The sequence below is a fragment of the Lissotriton helveticus genome, chromosome 10 (assembly GCF_964261635.1).
Source record: "Lissotriton helveticus chromosome 10, aLisHel1.1, whole genome shotgun sequence".
Classification (NCBI taxonomy): Eukaryota; Metazoa; Chordata; class Amphibia; order Caudata; family Salamandridae; genus Lissotriton; species Lissotriton helveticus.
In genome coordinates this window covers 154,655,669-154,677,935 of record NC_136071.1, presented here as the reverse complement: position 1 = coordinate 154,677,935, position 22,267 = coordinate 154,655,669, and positions in this window count along the sequence as shown.

The window sequence follows — 22,267 nt, the reverse complement described above, 5'->3', positions numbered from 1 at the left end:
GTTTCATCGTTCATCACAAATTGAGCATTTACGCGCTATCAAGTACCATTGCTGTCCGAAATGGAAAACAAACCACCGAAACTACAAGCAGTGGAAAAATACAGAGTAAAGATTATTTATTTTCTGAGACTGTAATAAGATTTCTATGGTTGTCAAGTATGAAATAAACACGTTCTTTGGAGTATATATTTTGTGAGCTCGTTTTTGTTTACTGTGGAGTTATTTTATTTAAGGCCTCCATCACAGCCCTGCATCATAACAACGCAACAATAACAACACAAAGAACACAAATGACTTCATCACAACACACCACCATAACAACAAAATCCCACAACACTACATCAACAGAACTACACCGGCAGCAAACTAATAAACCACCTCATAAGAATTACACAACACCACACACACAACAGCAGTAGAAATACACAGCTCAACCTAACACCTTATTTGATACAGACTTCTAGCTGCAGATTCCTTACCTTGAAATAATACTCAGGCATCAGACTGGATCCAAAAACTTCAGACAAGTAGTACCCCTGGGTGCCAGTAGGTGGCGTCATCCAACTCCATGTGGTGTAATTGCCACTGTATGCACCAGAAGTGACGTATGTGGTGCCGATATAGATGCAAGCCCAGCACGCTGACATTAGTTCTTTTCTTTCTATGACAGTCAGCCCAGTTACAGAGACAGCTACCCCAGTTACTTTTTAACTGACCTTTTTTCCAAGCTTTTGTGACTATATCTCATGGTGTGAGGATGTCCTCCAAAAAAGGCAGGTTTCAAACCATGCAGTGCATGTCACTGCCAGATGTCGGTTACTGACCCGCACTTGGTTTGCCTTTGGTAATTGGAGCGCAATCACAACGCCAAGACGTGCGAGGAATGCAGCGCCAGGCATCCAAAGGCGGTGAGGGTGTAGTCGCTCAAGCTCATCACTGCCCTACGGTGACTGACATCGCGATGTTCCAGGTCTCAGTCACAAGGAAAGTCCCTAGATCATTCGCAGAGCCACACTCGACAATCGTCATCCCATTCAAAGTCATCAGGAAAATCTGGTAAGTCACACAATAAGGAAGTTGATGACAAGGTCTTTGACATTACTTCGAAAAGTTTCGGATGAGTTGCACGGCTGTCAGCACTCAGGGCCTAGCTTGGTGGTGCAAACTGTGACTGGGCCATCTCTGCACCTCATCAAGTTTCTGGTAGCTGGTGCAACCCCGTTCAGCTAAAATAATTTTAAGAGGCCATGCTCCTCATTTATGGGCAGCCCAACCCCTCTGGAGTGCCCCCATGAGTCCAGGAGAGGCCTCTACTGGTCTTCCGCTGGTGGACTTGCGCTCTGCGCCCTCGACCTTCCCTGGTGCCCTCTCCAGTGCTGATGCCTCTGGCACCACCGATACCCATCAGTGGCACCGCCACAATCAAATTTCCAACTCCAACATGGAGCCAGATGGGTCAGTTGATGCCTGTTCCTCCACCAACCTGGACAAATTCCCGATGTCGGAGCCAGTTCCTTTTTGTTATGACAGCCCTGGATTGAGTGATAAATGGGAGGGGTCTGCGGTCCCTTATGGCTACCATCCCTTACTGGACTCAAAGTACAACTGGTATGAGGATCTGGTAGATGCCAGTGGATTGGACACCTAAGCAGACACTGGCCTGGTCTCTCTCTCCCTACCATGGCTAAGGAGGAGGGTGCCTAATACAATGCGTATGAGGCACCCTCCTCCTTAGCCAGGGTAGGGAAAGAGAGATCAGGCCAGATGGTGAGAAGCGCAGATGAGGTCTTGTACCATCAGATGCCTTCAGCGGCAGTCAAGATGAATGTCTTGATGGAGGTGCTTCAACTGGGAGCCACCCCATCCAAAACAATTCTCCCTTCAATGAAGCCCTCACGACGTCCTGCACAGGGCCTAGTCTAAGCCCTGCACAGAGGATCCTATACACAGGAAAATTGCCAGCTCCATTGCCCCACCCCAGGGCTCCACAGGTGGCTCACCTATCACCTCCCACCGGCGAGCTTTGTGTTCCAGGCTTCGACTTCCAAAATTGACCCTGGTGTATTCCCTGCAACCCGTAGAGACAGGGAATCCAAGAGGCTGGATACCTTTGGGTAGAGGATGCTCTCTAGTGTCAGCCTAGCACTGTGGTCGGTGAAGACTGCATGACTCTTGTGTGATACTCTCATATGATCTGGGACTCTGTTGTGCAAGTACTGCAAATGGTTTCAGAGGAGGCCTAAGTCATACTCTTCCACGGAATTGGTGATGGGAGAGATGCAGCCAAGGCTGCCATGCGATCTCGTCTGGATAGAACATACTTGCTGGGCAGAGCAATTTCTTCGTCGGTGGCCCTTTGGCAACACGCCTGGTTGAGAACCACTGGCTTTTTGAGAGATGGTAAAGAATCGCTCATGTAGTTGAAAATACATTTCTAGGCAACTGAACAAATAATTATGCGCAATCTTATTTCGCATTATTTAATCTTCACATATACACGTGTTCAAATTCAGAATAATCATTTTAATTGTTAAAGGCTCCGACAGTGTTGAATATATTCAAAACATCACATCGCTTCATAAAAATACATTAAATAATATACAGAAAACACCATGTGCTTGGCAGTAGTTAAATCTTCGACGCACGTTTCGGCGTAAAGGACGCCTTCGTCAGAAATTGCCACAAAATTCTCTGAAAAACGATAAACATATACTAAATATCAAACGTTGATATACCACTATTAATTACTAGACATTTTCACTGAGCTACTTTGATCACATTTAAAATAGATACAAATAAGATGCATAGGTCTCTTTATACATATGAGTGGCTTATTATTTTACAATTGTATCGGTGGAATCACATTGTAAAGTATACGAAATGCAAAGGTGAAAGAAGGTAAAGAAGATATAATTTAGAATGATTCTATTATTTACATATCTTCATTTGAATATAGTCTCCCTATGTATATGCTTACATTGAGAAGGTAGATCGGTATACAGATACTGAAGAATTCAATCGCGTATCTTTTCATTAAGGAGGTTCGTCACGTTTCTTTTTGCCTCCCGATATGTTAAGATCTAAAACCAGTTCATATCACCATGTTAAATATAATATATCTTCCAAACGGATTTTAACGATGCATAATATAGAAAATAAGTTGACTGAATTAATATCTATTGAGTCTAGACGTTTCTATTTCTCTTCATCAAGATTGTTTGGGAAAAGACCATTAGTTTTCACCAATGTGGAATAACTTCAATTAGTATAATTTGGCCAAGGTTAGGTTCACTATTGCTTGCAAAATATGTACTCATATAGCGACCTTTACCTGATATGCGTACTACTTTTTTTCTCTGGTAGTTAATCCCAAATGTGAGCTTGGCACATTTATTTTGTAAAGTAAGTATACTATAGTTATTATCTAGTATCCTCACTGTTTTACGTTCTAATGATACACGTATACGGATATATTTTAGTACCTGATAAAAAGTGGTGTTCGGATAAAACCACGCTCACGAAGTAGAAAGTGCCGTATTTGTCGTGTCAGGTCGATTGCTTGGAAATTTACTATAAAGAATAGAAAGTGTTTGTTGGTTTGTATGTTCCTATCTATATTTTCGTGTGAAATTAACAAAAATGGCATACGCTCATAGATAATTACCGGATTAAAATAGGTACACGGGGAGAAGTTTTTAGTAGTTCGTATCGATGGCAAACTCTTATGATTAAAAAAGTGCAGCTTCTGGAAAAAAATCACAAACGGGAACTTTGTGACTATGCATTATTCTCATTTCTAAGTTGTCATCTCGCACTAATATCTCTATTCTTTCACAGTAGTGTGAAAGTTATCTTACCTGTGTCAGGGTGCTTGTGTGCTTACAATTAAAAATAACTTTACACGGAGACTCAGCGTCGGCATTTCTTTTGAAAAGCAGTTTGATATATATATATATATATATATATATATATATATATATATATATATATATATATATGGTGCAGCTTGTCATTGACAAGGAGACGGAGTCAATGTATTTCTGTCTCGTGGTTCAGCCGGCACACGCACCACGAGGTTGGAACGTTGAAGGGGACTGGAGGAAGATCGGCGATCATTTTATGCAAAGACTCTTAATTAGAACACTCCGCACCTTTCCAGTACTTAAACCCTATACTAATGGGGGGTAATTCATTCAGCCACTACCTACTAACACTTACCTGGTTTTACAGCATTCTGGGAGCTGTAGTTGTGAGAGAACTGCAGTGGAGTTACACCCATGTGATCTGTTAATCGTAGACGTTTTACATCTCGAGTGGAGCTCGGGCCTCCTATACGCCATTCTACCAATACCACTCCTGCCCAGAGTTCTCAAGAAGATCGCGATCGACCAGGCCAAGTCATTATTGTAACTTTGGACAGTTGGTATCCCAAGCTGTTGAGCATGAGCATTGGTCCTGTGATCAGTCTGCCTCTCCAGAAGGATCTTCTGTTGCAAGAACAAGGCAGGGTTCTGCTCCCGAACTTTAAAATGCTTTGTCTTCTTGCGTGAAGTTTGAGCGGCAACCTTTGATAGATTTGGACCTTCTGTCCGAAGTCTGCAATGTTATTTTGGCAGCCAGGTGTCCCAACACAGTATAAGTGAGTGACATGGTGTGCAGACCATGCATTATTCCACTGTCTGCACACCTTTCTCAAGTTCACATTAAAAAGCAATCTCTCTGCCATCTCAGCATTTCTTCGGTTGCCAGACCAGCCAGCCCTTTTCAAATCCCCTATTGCATACATGTTCCTGACGGGTCTCCAGCACATGTTCCAACAGGGAATTTTATCATGCCCCATTGTGACCTCAACCTGATTCTTATGTTCTTGATGTGCTCTTCCTAAGCTCTTCTACATAACTGCCCACTTAGGGCCATATGTAGGTAATTGCCAAATACCGAATTCTTAATACCGAATTTTACCGATTCGGTTTAAGAATTCGGTATTTGTGATGTAGGTAAATATTCGGTAAAAAATACAGAATCATTAATATTCCTTATTACCGATTCGGTAATACCAATTTGGTAATAAGGAATACCTACCCCTTCATTCCAATGGGCTTGGAGGCCCATAGAAATGAATGTAAAGACATTCGGTATTACCAAATCAGTAATACGCGGAGGTATTTCAAGGGTGCCAGGGTGTCCAAAGGACACCCTGTTGCACCCCTGAAATGTGCATGTGTGCACATGTGGCACACATGCATGCCCTAAGGGCATGGATGTGTGCCACATGACACTTTTAAAAAATTAGCTTTTTTTAAAGGAATTCGGTAATTACCACCAACTTGAAGTTGGTGGTAATTAACGAATTCCTAAGGCCCAAAAGCACTCTTAAAAGTGCTTCCTACATGGCATTTAAGGAATCGATATTACCGATTCCTTAAATGCAAGGCCAATTAGGAATCGGTATTAACCACTTGCATGCTAATGACAAGGTGAACTCCTCATGAGGCACACTGGAGCTGTGCTCATGACAAGGTCAACTCGTCATGTATAATGGGAAACATCAAAGCTCAGCGCAGGAGGGGAAAACCCCTTAGCAGCCAAGTGAAAACAGTATTTACCGATTCCTTAATGCCGAATCATTCCCTACATTACGAATGCCTAAATACCGGTCGGTAACGGTGAAATTTACTGAATTTCACCCTTACCGACCGGTATTTGGGCCACCTACATCGGGCCCTAAGTCTTCTAACCATCAAAATTACCTTTCCAGTGGCGATAAAATACGCCTGGAGGGTCAGTGAGATACGAGCACTGTCTGCAAATCTTCCATACCTTACCTTCTACCCAGACAAATGGGCTCTTCGAACATGAGCACCGTTTTTACCAAAAGTAGTGACTCCTTTCCATGTAGGCCAGTCCATCACCCATCCTACCTTCTTTGCTCCGCCTCACCCCTCTAAAGAAGGGGAGAGACTCAATCAGCTGGACACAAAATAGCATTTTCATTCTACTTTATCACACTTGTAACTTCAGTTCCGGATGGACGATCAACTCTTCGTGGGGTATGTTTTGAACCAAGAAAGGGAAGGAAGAGCAGAAGTGGACCATCTTGGGATGGATAGTGCTCCACATCAAAATCTGCTGCACAGTTTCTGAAAAGCACTCATTCTACCAGAGCCAAAACTGCAACCACTGTGTTAGCCCACTGAGTTCATGCCTTAGATTTCTGTCAGGCAGCAGCATGGGCTTCCTTGCACACAGTTACAAAATACTACTGCCTGGACAGTCCGGTCCAGCTTTACCCATTCGGTCCTAGAGGACTTTTTAGTCTACTCCACATTGCATCCCAAACTCCGGGGAGGTATTTCTTGGGGATCTCTTTGAGTTAATGTATCTGTGGCCAGAAGTCTCTATCAGATGAATAAGTTACCTACTTTCCGGGACACCTTTTCTGGTAGAGACTCTATCTAGCCACACATTCCTTACCGATCCTGCCTGCTTTGCGAACGGATTATGGTGTAAAGGATTTACCTTTTAAGCGTCCCAGCTTTGTACACTATTAGTAAGTGTTCCTCATAGCTCTGCACTGTTGGTGTGTAGCAAAAAGACACTAACGTCAGCACGCTGGGCTGGTGCCTGTATAGGCACATCACTTTCAGCTAGGACAACGGCGACAACACCATGCACAGCTGAACAACCTTATGTACCGACTTGCAGGGGTGCTACTTATAAAAAGTTTCTGAACCCAGTCTGACACCTGGGGATTAATCTAAGGTAAGGAATCTGTGGCTTCAGAGAGTCTCTGCCAGATAAGGAATTACTGAAGATAAGTAACTTGTTCAATAACAACATAATATAACACAAAGACCAAAGCAAACTACACCATAAAATATAATCCAACAACACAACACCAACTGAACAACAACACCTCAACACAGCACACCACATCAACAAGACAACACATCAAAACAACACAATAACACAAACAGCAAAGAAGCAACATTCTAGTTATTTTGCCTTGCTAGGTGGTACTTGCATATTTTTGTGCTTTTTTTGTTGTTGTTTTATGTTGTATTATCAGTGTGTTCTGTTGGTACTGACTATGTGTTGTAGTATTGTGTTTTTAGCTGTGTTTTTTTGTGTTGTGCTATTATGTTGTATTATTGCTGTTTTGTTGTTGTAGTGTGTTAGCTGTATTTTTTGTGCTGTGCTATTATGTCGTAATATTGCTGTTTTGTTGTTGTAGTGTGTTTACCCTGAGAGTTGACTCTCTCACCCCCAACCTTGTTTCCAACGATTCAGCTATGGCAACTACTCTGGAGTCAATGCTCCAGTATACTGTCACAGCAAAGAGAATACTTCAGGCTAGGTTGAGCTAAAATATTCCACAGAAAAGGTTAATTTTAAGCATTTAAATCGCCTCATGAAAGGAAAGTAGGTAAAGTCAGGATTAAAACTAAAGTAAATTAAATTCACAAGCAGAGCTTCTTTCAAGCATAACCATTTAAATGTAGAGATAGAAAGTGTGCTTCAAGCAGTGGTTATGCGCGGTATCCACACATTCAGACGGCTGGCAGTGTTTGGTTTCAATTCACACCCGAGGCGAGCTGCGAATCTCCAGGTAGAGGAGCTCTTTCAGCACTCTGGAGGCATGGGACTTACAGGGCAAGCAGTGTGTTTAGAAATGCTGGCGTGCAATTGGTCAAAAGAGCATTTGGCAGAAGGAGAGCGGAGGGGGGGTCACCGAGGCCAGTGAAGTAGTGCATGATAAACGGAGAGCACGCAGTGCCCCCACATTCATTCCTCACACTCTTCTCATCAAATTATTTGCAATTATGCATTATTGGCAGAGCGGTCACAAATACTGGTGAGCAATTCATTGCTGTATGCGTCTTTGCGTCCCGCTGAGATCCCCCTCACTCTCCTTCTCTCTCTCTCTCTCTCTCTCTCTCTCTCTCTATATATATATATATATATATATATATATCAAACTGCTTTTCAAAAGAAATGCAGACGCTGTGTCTCCGTGTAAAGTTATTTTTAATTGTCAGCCACAATCTTTGAACGCGATTCGCCGGTAGCACCGGCTTGCTCACCAACTATTACATAAAGTTTCTTCCCCCATTTTAACTTAATACACAATACACCACGTGATGATTACAAACAATAAAATCCAAAAAAAGACTGGTAGTTCGGCACTGTGTGCATTACGGCAAAATGTAGCTAATCGCCTGAAAGTGAATTTTTTAAGCAAATCAATATACATCTTAAGTTAAAATTCACAATACATGATAATAGGACCTTGTATATAATTCCACACTGGCAATTCCAAATGTCATAGTGTATTTTCAAAGCAAAACTTCTACGTGGCATAGGAGGCTCAAACCCCGCTTTATTAAAAGAGAAATTACATTTCCATCACAGTACCACAGCCTTCCCAGTGAGCTACTCCGGCACTGTAATTAAGCCTACCCTTCAATTACCTATGGGTGTGCTCTTTTTTGCCAATTGCCACCTTGCTTGAAACAAGTGCAATTCGTACAAAAATTGAGCCAATTACCTCCATAAATTTCCGAGAATATTTATTTATTCAAGTTAATTTCATGCTAAAATTAAAGCCCAAGTGGGCATAGACAAAGATTATAAACTGGCAATTGCCCCTCTGCTTGATTTAAAACAAGAGCAATTATTCTAAACGGAGCAAGTTACCTCCATACATTTTTGCAGATATTTGTTTGTTCATGATGGTCTCATGTTAGAGAATTTAGCCCAAGTGGGCATCGACAATGATTGTAAAACCCCTAAAGATCTATCAAAGCTTGCACCCCCAGTACCAGTCAGTATAAAGTTCCTTCAACATGATATATCACAAAGTTTAAAACATAAAAGTTAAAACCAAATGACAGTGAGGACTAGCAGCAATTATCTCATGATTATCATATTTCTTTTCTTATTTTCATAAATGGGTATGGAAATCCTCTTCCATATTCAATCCCTCAGGGGTTTTGGTATTGAGCATGATGATGTAATTGAACTCTAATCTCCTTAGTTTCCTTACTCGATCCCCTCCCCTATTACTCAATGGGACCGCATCCACCACAAAGTATTCTAGACCTGTTGGATCTTTGCTGTGCCAGTGCTCAAAATGCCTGGCCACGGGGTATGTCTTATCCCCATTTTTAATGGCTCTGGCATTCTGCAAAATTCATTTATGGACAGGTAGGATAGTGCTGCCTACGTACCTCAGGCCACAAGGACACTGAAGCACGTATACAGCAAAATCCGTTTTACATGTAAACTGTCCCTTGACTTTCCTGATTTTGGACGAAAACCCCACTGTATAACTGGAAGTGTTCTTCCCATAGGACAGGCCTTACATTTGACACATTTTATAAAGCCATCCATTATAAAGCCAACCCGAAAAAAGACTGGTAGTTCAGCACTGTGTGCATTACGGCAAAATTTAGCCAGTCTTTTTTCGGGTTTTACTGTTTGTAATCATCACGTTGTGTATTGTGTATTAAGTTAAAATGGGGGAAGAAACTTTATGTAATTGTTGGTGAACAAGCCGGTGCTACCGGCGAAACGTGTTCAACGATTGTGGCTGACAATTAAAAATAACTTTACATGGAGACACAGCGTCTGCATTTCTTTTGAAAAGCAGTTTGATGTTATCGGACCTTGTCTGGGAGTCTGTTCGTCGACGCTCCCTCTGATTAGAAGGCGAAGGGAACAACCCACCATTTTGAAGCAGTTTGTGAACCGCCACCCCCGACAGGAAATAAGGGATAGCGGTACCGCATCCTGGGATTCGAGAAGCGTTACAAGAGCCTAGGGAATATCAGAAGTACTTGGAGAGTCAGACGACCCGCTGGGAGCTACCTTGACCCTGGAGGTAAGAGCGCACTTAGTACTGGAGGGAAGAGGGAAAACCAGCGAATAGCGAAGGTCTGGGGTACTGACACCCAAGGTCACTGGTGGATCAACGTGTCTGGATCTATCCAGCAAGATAAATCTTAAAGATGTCAGCTGCTGAAGTTAAGGAGAGGGAGGAGGCGGCGCTTGCAATTTTCAGTGATGAAACCTCTGTCACTCAAAGGGAGGATGCAAAAACAAACACAGTGTTGGTCTCAGATGTAATGGTGAGGTAAGAAAGATTGGAAAAGCTGAAACGTGCAGAACTATCAAAATGGTGGGAGGCCAAATCTTTGACACGCTATTTGGGGGTAAAAAGAGTCCCGAGGGGCCTTGGTATCTTGGTGGCACCTACCTATGAGGACCCGAATCCAAATATGTTAAAAGAAGGGGCAGATAACAACCAGGAGGCTTAAAGAAGGATGCTAGCCATACTTGTTAAATATGCAGATATTGATCGAGCAAAGATCATAGAAGAAATAGAACAGATTTTGGCAATGTTGGATAAGGAACCTGATCAGGAATTGATAAACAAATTCAAGAATGAGATGAAAGACCGACTTTTGAAATTCGAAACAATGATCAAAGAAAGAAAGGCACAAACATTCTTAAGGGATAAATTAGACTATGATTGTGGTCAGATTTTTACATTCGCTAAGAATTTTGACAATTTAAGAAAACAGAGGCTTAACTATGCAGGAGGAAAGTAAAGTGAACCTCAATCAGAACATAGTAGCTTGCAAAGCTCTGAACCAGATACGGATTTGGAGGAAGGCCTGAGTGTGGGAGGTGCAGCGTCAGTTCCATCAGTGATTGATGAATTTGATTTTTTTAAGAGAGGAAAGACGTTTCAACCTCTGCCCGCGCCGGCCAGCAAACATCAGGCCTCCAAGGGGAAGAGGTAGAGGAGGTGTAGGTGCAAAGTGGCCAAACAGTACAAGCGGAAATGGGAAGAGCAAATCGAAGACCAACAAGTAATTTCCAGCAAGAGGGCCACAGTCATTAACCTAACAAACGTTGCTTTCACTAAAAAATAACTGAATATTCTGGAGTTGGGACTATCCTACTGTCCTAAAAGTTATATTGATTATGTTAAAACAAGGGTCAATATCTTTAAATGTACAAGATCCTTGAAGCTGAAAAAATTCTTTGCAGTAGCCCATAAAGGAAAAGATGGGTCAAGAAATGAAAATGAACAAACCTAGCAGTTGATGATATGAATCTAATGCTAGAAATAAGGGAAATGGATGGTACACCAAGTGATGAGTCAACTAGTCCAGGAGTGGTGCCGAGCACTCTCACTCGAGCATTAGAACTGGCACAGGACAACAGTTTAGTAATTGAAACTGAAGCGCCCACGAGGTTTCGACCTAAGTCTAAATTCACACCAATGACAAATAGAGACTCAGTTGATGTCTATAATGATCTAGTTGTGAATGATGTCAAGAATTTGTATCAAACAATAAATGTTAAGAAGAATAGAACATATTCCCAACAGGACAAAGAACATCATTCTCTGATCAATAAACTTGCATGTAATGATCAGTGCATTGTGTGTGATGCTGACAAAGGGGGCAATGTGGTCCTATGGGGCAGAGAACAATACCTTAAGGAGGCATGTAACCAATTGGATAACCACCTGAACTATGCAAGGGTTGGTAAATAAGCCATGTTGGCCAAGCATAGTGAACACAATAATGCCTTACTAGAGTGGTACAGACGAGGTCTGATTACAAATGATGAAATGTTATATCTTAAGGTCAGTAATCCCACCACTCCAGTTTTTTATCTGATACCCAAAGTTCATAAAAATCTTCAATGCCCCCCAGGGATGCCAATTATTTTGGCCATAGCAAGTGGGTTTGAGAATGCGTCCAAATATGTCGATTTTTTTTCTGGGTCCTTTTGTAAAAGCACTCCCGTCGTTCATATTGGACACATGTGATTTTTTTGCGTAAGATCTATAACTTGAAATGGGAACCTCGTTATCTATTTTTGACAATTGATGCCACAACACTCTATACAAGTATCAGACATTCAGATGGGTTAAATTCCATTACATTTTATCGAGGTCAGCGGCCGCTGAGATTTTGGCACCATACCCAAATGCTATTGACAATGACAAGGATGTGTCTTGAGAGCAATTATTATTTGTTCAATAGAGAGCTCTTTCATCAACTGTACGGAACTGCGATGGGCACCTGCTTCGCCCCGAGCTATGCTAATTTGCACATGGGCTGGTGGGAGGAGCAGGTGGTCTAGAAGCAGTGGCACAAGGAATGGCATGAAAATGTGATGTTTTGGTACGTTTTATTGATGATCTTTTTTGTGGTGTGGAGAGGGTCGAAAGAGGCAGCATTTGTTTTTGTTAACAACTTACAAAACAACAATTTGAACTTGAAATTGACCTGTGAGATAAGTGAAACTGCCATAAATTTCCTGGATGTAACTGAGTATGTGGGTAAAGGCCAGTTAGAGAGAAAATTATTTCGGAAACCAACAGATGGCAACATTCTTCTTCATGCCACAAGCTTCCACCCTAACAACTTAATGAGAAGCATTCCTTATGGAGAATGTTTGAGAGCAATAAGGAACTGTAGTAACAGTCAGGACCTAGAACGAGAACTGGAATGCCTAAGAGGGCGCTTCGCAGAAAGTTGGTATTCACAAGAGTCGATTAGTACAGCTATCTACAAGGCACGCAACAAGCCCAGGGAGGAAATCCTATTTAATAAGTCTAAAGGTTCTAAACAAGCATGTGAAGAAAATAGTAATCAATGTAGAATGATTACCAGTTACAACAGATAACACAGTCAATTAAGAACATTTTACAGAAGCATTGGCATATCATTTCTAATGATCCAGTGTTATAGAAAGTGGTTAAAAATAGGCCTTTAATAATCTTCAGAAAAGCCAAATCATTAAAACAATCATTAGTCAACAATATTTTACCAGCACAAAGCAAAGTATCGAATAAAAGCTGGCTGAAAAAAAAGGATGGCTTTATAAAATGTGTCAAATGTAAGGCCTTTACCTATGGAAAGAACACTTCCAGTTATACAGTGGGGTCCAATATCAGGAAAGTCAAGGGACAATTTACATGTAAAACAGATTTTGCTATCTACGTGCTTTAGTGTCCTTGTGGCCTGGGGTACGTAGGCAGCACTATCCTACCTGTCCATAAACGAATTTTGCAGCATGCCAGAGCCATTACAAATGGGGATAAAATGTACCCCGTGGCCAGGCATTTTGAGCACTGCCACAGCAAAGATCCAACAGGTCTAGAATACTTTGTGGTGCATGCGGTCCCATTGAGTGATAGGGGAGGGGATCGAGTAAGGAAACTAAGGAGATTAGAGTCCAATTACATCATAATGCTCAATACCAAAACCCCTGAGGGATTGAATATGGAGGAGGATCTCCATACCATTTATGAAAATAAGAAAAGAAATATGATAATCATGAGATAATTGCTGCTAGTCCTCGCTGTCATTTAGTTTTAACTTGTATGTTTTAAACTTTGTGATATATAATTTTGAAGGAACTTTATACTGACTGGTGCTGGGAGTGCAATCTTTGATAGATCCTTAGGGGTTTTACAATCATTGCCGATGCCCACTTGGGCTAAATTCTCTAACATGAGACCATCATGAACAAACAAATATCTGCGACAATTTATGGAGGTAACTTGCTCCGTTTAGAATAATTGCTCTTGTTTTAAATCAAGCAAAGAAGCAATTTCCAGTTTATGCACTTTGTCCATGGCCACTTGGGCTTTATTTTTAGCATGAGATTAACGTGAATAAATAAATATTTTTGGAACTTTATGGAGGGAATTTGCTCCATTTTTGTACAAATTGCACTTGTTTCAAGCAAGGTGGCAATTGCCAAAAAAGAGCACACCCATAGGTAATTGAAGGGTAGGCTTGATTACAGTGCCGGAGTAGCTCACTGGGGCAGGCCGTGGTACTGGGATAAAGCGGGGTTCGAGCCTCCTATGCCACGTAGAAGTTTTGTTTTGAAAATACACTATGTAATGTGGAATTGCCAGTGTCTAATTATATACACGGTCATATTATCATGTATTGTGAATTTTAAGTTAAGATGTGTATTGATTTGCTTAAAAAATGCACTCTCAGGCGATTAGCTACATTTTGCTGTAATGCACACAGTTCCAAACTACCAGTCTTTTTTCAGGTTTTATTGTTTGTAATCATCACGTGGTGTATTGTGTACTAAGTTAAAATGGGGGAAGAAACTTTATGTAATTGTTGGTGAAGAAGCCGGTGCTACCGGCGAAACGCGTTCAACGATTGTGGCTGCCAATTAAAAATAACTTCACACGGAGACACGGCGTCAGCATTTCTTTTGAAAAGCAGTTTGATGTTATCGGCTCTTGTCTGGTGGTCCGTTCGTTGATGCGCCCTCTGATTAGGAGGCGGAGGGAACAACCCAGCATTTTGGAGCAATATATATATATATATATATATATATATATATAGATATATATTCACTTAAAAACCATAGGTTTCAGGCCTTATATAGTTAGGAATTAGCATTTAAAAAGCCATTGAAATTGCTCCTATATAGTTAGTCATGAATGATGTAATATGTGACATCATCAGCAGTGGATTGCGGGTGCGCGAAATATAGTTAGTACAACTAACTACATAGGAGCAATTTCAATGTTTTTTTAAATGCTAATTCCTAACTATATAAGGCCTGAAACTATGGTTTTTTAAGTGAATTTGCAAGGTTTATAAAATACTAATTCCTAACTATATAAGGCCTGAAACCTATGGTTTTTTAAGTGAATTTGCAAGGTTTTTTAAATGCTAATTCCTAACTATATAAGGCCTGAAACCTATGGTTTTTTAAGTGAATTTGCAAGGTTTTTTAAATGCTAATTCCTAACTATATAAGGCCTGAAACCTATGTTTTTTTTCAGTGAATTTGCAAGGTTTTTTTAAATGCTAATTCCTAACTATATCAGGCGTAAAACCTATATTTTTTTTCAATAAATTTCTAAGGTTTTGCAAATGCTTATTCTATTAGCGGATAACGTTTATATATGTTATTATCCTTCTGGGACCACCTGAGCAGCCATCTTGTTTCTCAGGAGAAGTGAGGCACAAGAGAAAAGGGGGCAGGGTAGAGACCCCGTGACCCCCTAGCCCTTCTCAGGGGGTCCCAGAAGGACCACCAAGTGATTTTCTTTTTTTTAAATCGCGGGGTACGCGCACGGTACGCGGTGCGGGTACCCCGCGATTTTTTCGAATTTTTTATTTTTTTGCCCTTGGGAGTCCTTTTGGGACCCCCTGAGAAGGGCTAGAGGGTTGGGGGGTCTCTACCCTGCCCCCTTTTCGTGTTTCCACTCTTGTTTTGGGATCTCTTGTGCCTCAGTTCTCCTGAAAAACAAGATGGTGGCCAACACTTCCTGGTTTGGACAGTTTAGAATGTTGACAGTCGACTGCCAGCCAATCAGAAACTCGCTCGCGCACGTAAGGGTACGCGTACGTACGCGTACCGTACGCGTACGGTGCGCGTACGGTGAGCGCATATAGATATATAATTTGCTCAAATTCAATTTTCTCAACAACTACTGGAGGGATTTTCACCAAATATAGAAAAGGCACTACTGCATACCTGTCCCTACCATTTTGCCAAGTTTGGTGTAATTCCGTTCAGCCGTTCAGGCTGTAGCCGTGTCTAAAGGTCCCATAGAAAATGCCATTTGAAAAATGTCAAATTAAATTTTCTCAAGAACTACTGGAGGAATTCTCACCAAACATAGCAAAGGCTCATCTGCATACCAGGCCCTACCATTTTGCCAAGTTTGGTGTAATTCCATTCAGCCATTCGGGCTGTAGCCGTGTCTTAAGGTCCCTATGGGAATTAACATGGGGAAAACACGTTTTGGGACCCCCTTTTGGCCCCCGCTTGACGAATCCTCCCGTAACTTTTAGGGAAGGAGCGGAGCGAAGCTGGCCAAAATTCTGGAAAATTACACGCAGGTTCCTCAATCGGCGCCAAAGTTATTCCCAATAGAATGTTGAGCGCATATAGCTATATAATTTGCTCAAATTTAATTTTTTCAACAACTACTGGAGGGATTTTCACCAAACATACAAAAGGCACTGCTGCATACCAGTCCCTACCATTTTGCCAAATCTGGTGTAATTCCGTTCAGCAGTTCGAGCTGTAGCCGTGTCAAAATGTCCCTATGGAAATTAACATGGCGAAAACACGTTTTGGGACCCCCCTTTTTTCTCGCCCCCGCTTGACGAATCCCCCCGAAACTTTCAGGGAAGGAGGGGAGCGGAGCGAGGCAAATTTAAGGAAAATTACAAACAGATCCCTCAATCGGCGCCAAAGTTATTTTCAATAGAATGTTCGGAATTTCCTATGGTAACTAGGTCCTAACTATATATACCTACTGGCGACCGCCAGTAGGTGATATATATATATATATATATATATATATATATATATATATATATATATATATATATATATGTATTCACTGAAAAAATTAGGTTAAAGTATGGTTATGTTAGGAGAATATGTCAGTAACAACATTAAATTGCACCCCTGCCATGCACTGCTTATGACCTCACATATTACATCACTCATGAGATGTTATATGGTCTCATTTATGACATCACTGTTGACATCTCAAATTATCTCATTGACGACATCACTGATGGCGTCACTGATGATTTCATCCAAGCTTTTTTTGCATGCATTACTCTGTAAATGAGTATTGTGTTAGATGCCTGAAAGTAAGTATGAATTAGCTCAAAATTACATGAAGCATTATTTATGTCATCACAGACACAACTCCCTTGGGTGTAGCTGACGTTATAGTTAGTTATGGGTGAATTTTGCAGATCTGCGGTCCGCGAATTCGCGTGAAATCGCAAAAAATTCAGCGAATTCGCAGATTTCCCCACAAAGTCGCGGATTTTTTTGCGATTTGCATCTACTCAACTGGAGTAGTTTCTACTGGCTAATCAGTAAGTGCTACCTCATTGGGTAAATGTAAAGTGATTTTCCTACACTGCAGCTGTGTAAAGGGCCAGAAGATTTGTCTCCACTGACCATGTGTGCCTGTAACTTTGCCACCGCGCCAAAAGGCGCCGAGGTCCCTTGAGTGAGTTGTCCATCATAGTTGGAAAAGGGCGGGAAGACGTTTGATACGGCTAGTGTGTGGTGCGGGGCTTCTATGCGTGTCAACATGCCTCTTGTGTATAAAGGGTCAGAGAACGAGCAGGGCAGCAGGTGAGGAGAAAGCTGCCTCCTGGTCACAGGAACTACACTGAGATTGCACTCGAGAAACTCAGGGAATCAAAGACCTCCCTTGAGTATTACAGCTAATTTTCGATGGCAGATATGGGGTTAAAGCACACTTGCCCAGCCTCGACCGTGCTTACTAATGTTTTGGGCTGATTAAAGCGTTACTGAATTTGAGCTTCAACTCGGGCACCTGCTATATCTGTAAGTGCTTCCTGTTGAGGTTTAATTTTTGGCCCACAGGAAGCACTTACAGAGTTAAGGCAGGTGCCCGCGTTGAAGCTAACTTTGTAAACATTTTAGAATGGCGCCGGCAAGCTGCCAGAGTTGAAGTTGCAACTAAGCAACTTCAACTCTGGCAGCTTGCCGGCGCCATTCTGAAATGGTTACAAAGTTAGCTTCAACTCGGGGACCTGCCTTAACTGTAAGTGCTTAAAGCACACTTGCCCAGCCTCGACTGGGCTCACTAATGTTTTGGGCTGATTAAAATGTCACTGAATTTGAGCTTCAACTCAAGCACCTGCTATATCTGTAAGTGCTTAGTGTTGAGGTTTAAGTTTTTGTGACAGGAGCCTCGTGCCAGAATGAATCCTGCCCAGCTTAGTTATCCACAAAGATACCACCGTTTTGTGCAATACCTCTACTCAACTGGAGTACTTTCTACTGGCTACCTCGTTGGGTAAATGTATGGTGCTTTTCCTACACCGCAGCTGCGTAAAGGGACATAAGATTTGCCTCCAGTGGCCGTGTGTGCCTGTAACTTTGGTCCCTTGAGTGAGCGAGCCATCAAAAAAAAAAAAATCCGCCCGCAAGCGAATTCGCGAATTTTGCGGCAATTTCGCGAGATTCGCAGATCATGAAATTGCCGAAAATCCGCAAATTTTACGAGTGGAACGGATTTTTGGCCCATACTTAATCCTAAGGTAACTTTAACTTGCACCCTCGCCATGCACTGCTAATTAACCTACATATTACATCTCTAATGACATCTTCCGAGACATCATTGATAAAATCAGTGCAACATTTGCTATAAAATTATTGAAGAGAAAACTGTGCATTGGGGGGCGCAAGTTATAGTTACCTTAGGGCAAAAGGTATAGTTACTTGAGATAATTTTAACTATAACTGCAGGATTTCTATGGTTTTGTGTCTGTAAAATCGGAACGTAACTATAACATCACTGTAATTGTTGTTTTTTTAGTGAATTTCCAAAGTTTTTTCAATTCTATTTTTCAACTATACCAACTCTGTAACTTTAGTTTTTTTACAGGAAATTTCTACATTTTTTAAATGCTATTTTCTAATTATAACATTCTTGTAAGATTTATTTTTTTGAGTGAATCTATTTATAAATATATACTCATCTCTCTTAAGTATCACTATCTTCCCTCTGTTTTTCTCTCTACGCTCTCTCATATCACTTTCCTTCACTCACTTTCTATCTCTCACACCTAGTAGCATATTTGACACCCCTGCCTAAATGTAGTCTCATCAACAATGTAGACAAGGGGCCTCCCCATTTCACACTACAGGTGCACCATGCATTTTCCAACACTTATCCTCACCACTTTCGAAGGCTGACTTAAAAATGTTTTTAAATATAGTAAGTGGCCCATTCATATGGTTCCACCAATGTGCTTAGCTCCATGTTCTCCTTACACTGTTAAAAATAACACAATACTTCACCATATAGCTACATGGGTGAGTAGTAAAGTACCACACAAAAGGAAGTTAACGAGAACATGGTGCTAATATGAAATGAGCTTCATAGTTCAAAATATTTTTTTATTCCTGCAAAGTGTGTGTGATTGGACGGTAACACTACAAACTTCTGTATGCCTCACCTCGATTCTTTATTCACTAAAGTTACACAAATTAGTGTCCAAATACAATTTGTAGAAAATTAGTGTAAAATGAAAGCAGAACAAACAATGGATAAAAGTGGACCTGGAGATAGTGTGTCCTTTTCTTAAGTTCTAATACTTTTGTTTTCCGCACACATTACATTAGGTGATGTAGATGTGGTCAGAGAGAGGGGGATATAGAGAAATTGGGTTAAAAAAGGTTGGGGATTTAGTGCTTGGTGAGGTTGAGAGAGATAAAGTTTAACAAGATGCAGAGGCAGATGTAGGGAGAGAGACATAAAGTATAGAAAAATGCGGTAGAAAGAGAGGGGAGAGGAAGAGGGAATGTAGACAAATGGATGTGCAGTGACAGCAGGTTAGAGGAATTTAGAGAGAGGTAAAGAGTTATCAGGGAGATAGAAAAATGGCAAAGCAATTTGTAGGTAAAAAGGAAAAGATAGAGAGTGCAGCGGAAGGAACTGGTAGAGTGAGAGAGTTATAGAGAGACATAGGCAAAAACAGAGCAAGACATTCAGACAAAGTAATGTTGATTAAAATGAGGGATCTTCACCTCCTATCTTGGAATTTTCATGTACTTATTTGCACATTTGAGGATAGATTATTGGGTGAGATTTTAAGACAAAATTATATAACAACCTTGCAGGAAATTTGTTGCATTAAGTCCCAAAAAAGAATGGATTTGTGTCTTTATATTTTAGTGCTGTTAAAAACAAAAGGTGGGTTCTGAAGGACTACTTACACTTGTTTTAATCAAAATTGAGATAAAGTCTTTAACATTTCCACAAAACGTGGCTGGGTGGTAGCCTGCAAAATAGAATTGTATCCCAGCCAACAAGATAGTGCAGGCCCCTTTTAGAGTTGGTGTACAGGGTGCTTTGTTGCAAAGACAACAAACTACCCTGTCTGTCAAACCCTCAGTCTACCCACCTTATTTAGAGACAAGAGGACCTTATTTTTCCCTATTGACTCTGTCGTCAGACAACTTCCTTAAATGCCACAATGGAGTATGGGCTGTCAGTAGAAAGGCATTACACTATTTAGGGTAGAAAGTATTATGTATGTTTTTCCTGACCATCACCACTAGGAAAAACCTAGTGCTGACCAACAGAAAATAATAATGACCACCAAACCATAAGAAAAAACTCCAAAGTTGTGGGGATCATTCATATTTATTTTCAGTAATAACTCCCGCTTTGGGAGCGGTTTCTGAAAAACAAAAAATTTGAAAAGTTTGGTGAACGGCAGTCATAACCAATGGCTGCCACTCATCAAACCTTTTGTACATTAAAAAGAACTGTACGGTGGTTCCTTTCTATGTGCATAGCAGTGCTGTAACATGGGCCCACACAGCCTCCGCAGTGTGAGGGGCCACCAAGCACCGGGGGTCCCCTCAGCACAGTACCCTGACTTGAGAGCTCCTGATTAAGTCCAGAGGGAGACCCCCTCCATGCACCTTGCAGGGGGCCCTCAAGTTTTGTTACACCACTGGTACATAGCTGACTGCTGGGCTGGAGTAAAAAAAATAATTTGACAAGTTATCTGATATAATGTCCAACGCCACCTTGACAAATGTAGTACAACCCGTCAAGCCGTAAATCATGCCCAGAATGTTTAACTGTGATACATATATATTTTGCTGAAGAAAATAATTTGGCAGGTGAAGAAAATGTTAAAACATGTGAAAGCAATTAATGTGGAATCCTGCATCTCTTTGCAATGGCTGTGGTTTTCATTTTTGGCGATTTGACTTTACTTTTAAATTCAGAGAATACTCATGAAGGTCCATTGAGGGGCAGCCCCTCCACTAGGGTGGAGGAGAGACTGCCCACTGCTTCCTCGCAGTGCGAGAATTAGAAACATATAATGGTGACAACTTTCAGTTATTACCATTTTATGTTTGGTTGTGGGGAGGGAGGTGGGTGGGACTGCTCTGCGAGCAGACAGGGGAGGAGTGGTGTGTATGCCCACTCCTGAGTGTGCAAAGACTGCTTGGTAGGCCCCCTCCCTGCGAGACCCCCCAAGACTCACCCGCGAACCATGCCGGCTGCGACTGGATCTATTGCCTACAAAACACATCCACTTGGCACTCTTTCCTAAGGGACTTCCATTAACCCGGGCTAAGGATCCTTTGAACTGTCTGATATCATTAGGTATGGTTTGTCTAAAAAGTGGGTTTTCAGCAGATATTCCACATCACAGACATACCGAAATAGTGACCAGTCCTTTCCAAAATTGTTTCTGGTTTTGGAACCTAAAAACAAGAAGAAAGTTATCATTGGTTGATACAAGCAATAATTAATTTAATCTTTAATATGATAAATTAAAATCCCACCATTTTAATTTATATTTTCCACTCCTTCTAACAACATAATCAGATGAAAATCATATTTTACAATTACAGATAGTTCTTGTTAAGAATTTAGATTTAAAACATAAGCCAAGGAAGAAATATCTACACTTAAAGAGCTCCAATGATACAAGAAAAAGATAATGATATAAGCATTTGAGAACTAATTATACGAATGTACTGCACATGAGCAAATGTACTTTATATTTCAAATGCTGGAACCAAACATCAATGTTATTAATTTTTTAATGATGTTAGAAATGTCTGGAAGTTAGTTTGATATGAAAGTTTGAAAAAGTATATTACACTTACTTTCAGAAAACCTGAAGAGTCCCGGAAGGTTATTTTAGGGGAATTATATGGCTTAGCATCACCACTAGGGCATGTTCCAGGTCATCAAAGTGATTCCTGAAGAGTAGATTTATTTACTTTTGAAACAATGAAACAAGCTATCAGTACTTTAAATTTCACAAGAGCTGCAAACCCAGAAGATTTTACCAGCAGTTATTATTAAAGCCAATTTAGATTGATGGGCCAAATCGCATGGTCAGCATAAGGTGATCAAAATTGCATTATGGATTGACAAATCAGACAAAAAATAAAGTGCAGCATCATTTAACACCATCCCAATACCAACCCCTAAATGAATATTAATATAAATAACTCAGTTTGACTTAATATCATGGGATGTGTCAGTACAAATCTAAATATACTCAAAACAGTGACAGTCTCAATGAATAGGACTACAGTGGTAGGCAGGAAAATACGTAACATTGTTACATAGGAAAGGAAAGTTTCCACTCTAGAGTTCTTTGAGAAAATAATGTCAGTACAGAGCATTTCATAGTTGGACATTTTG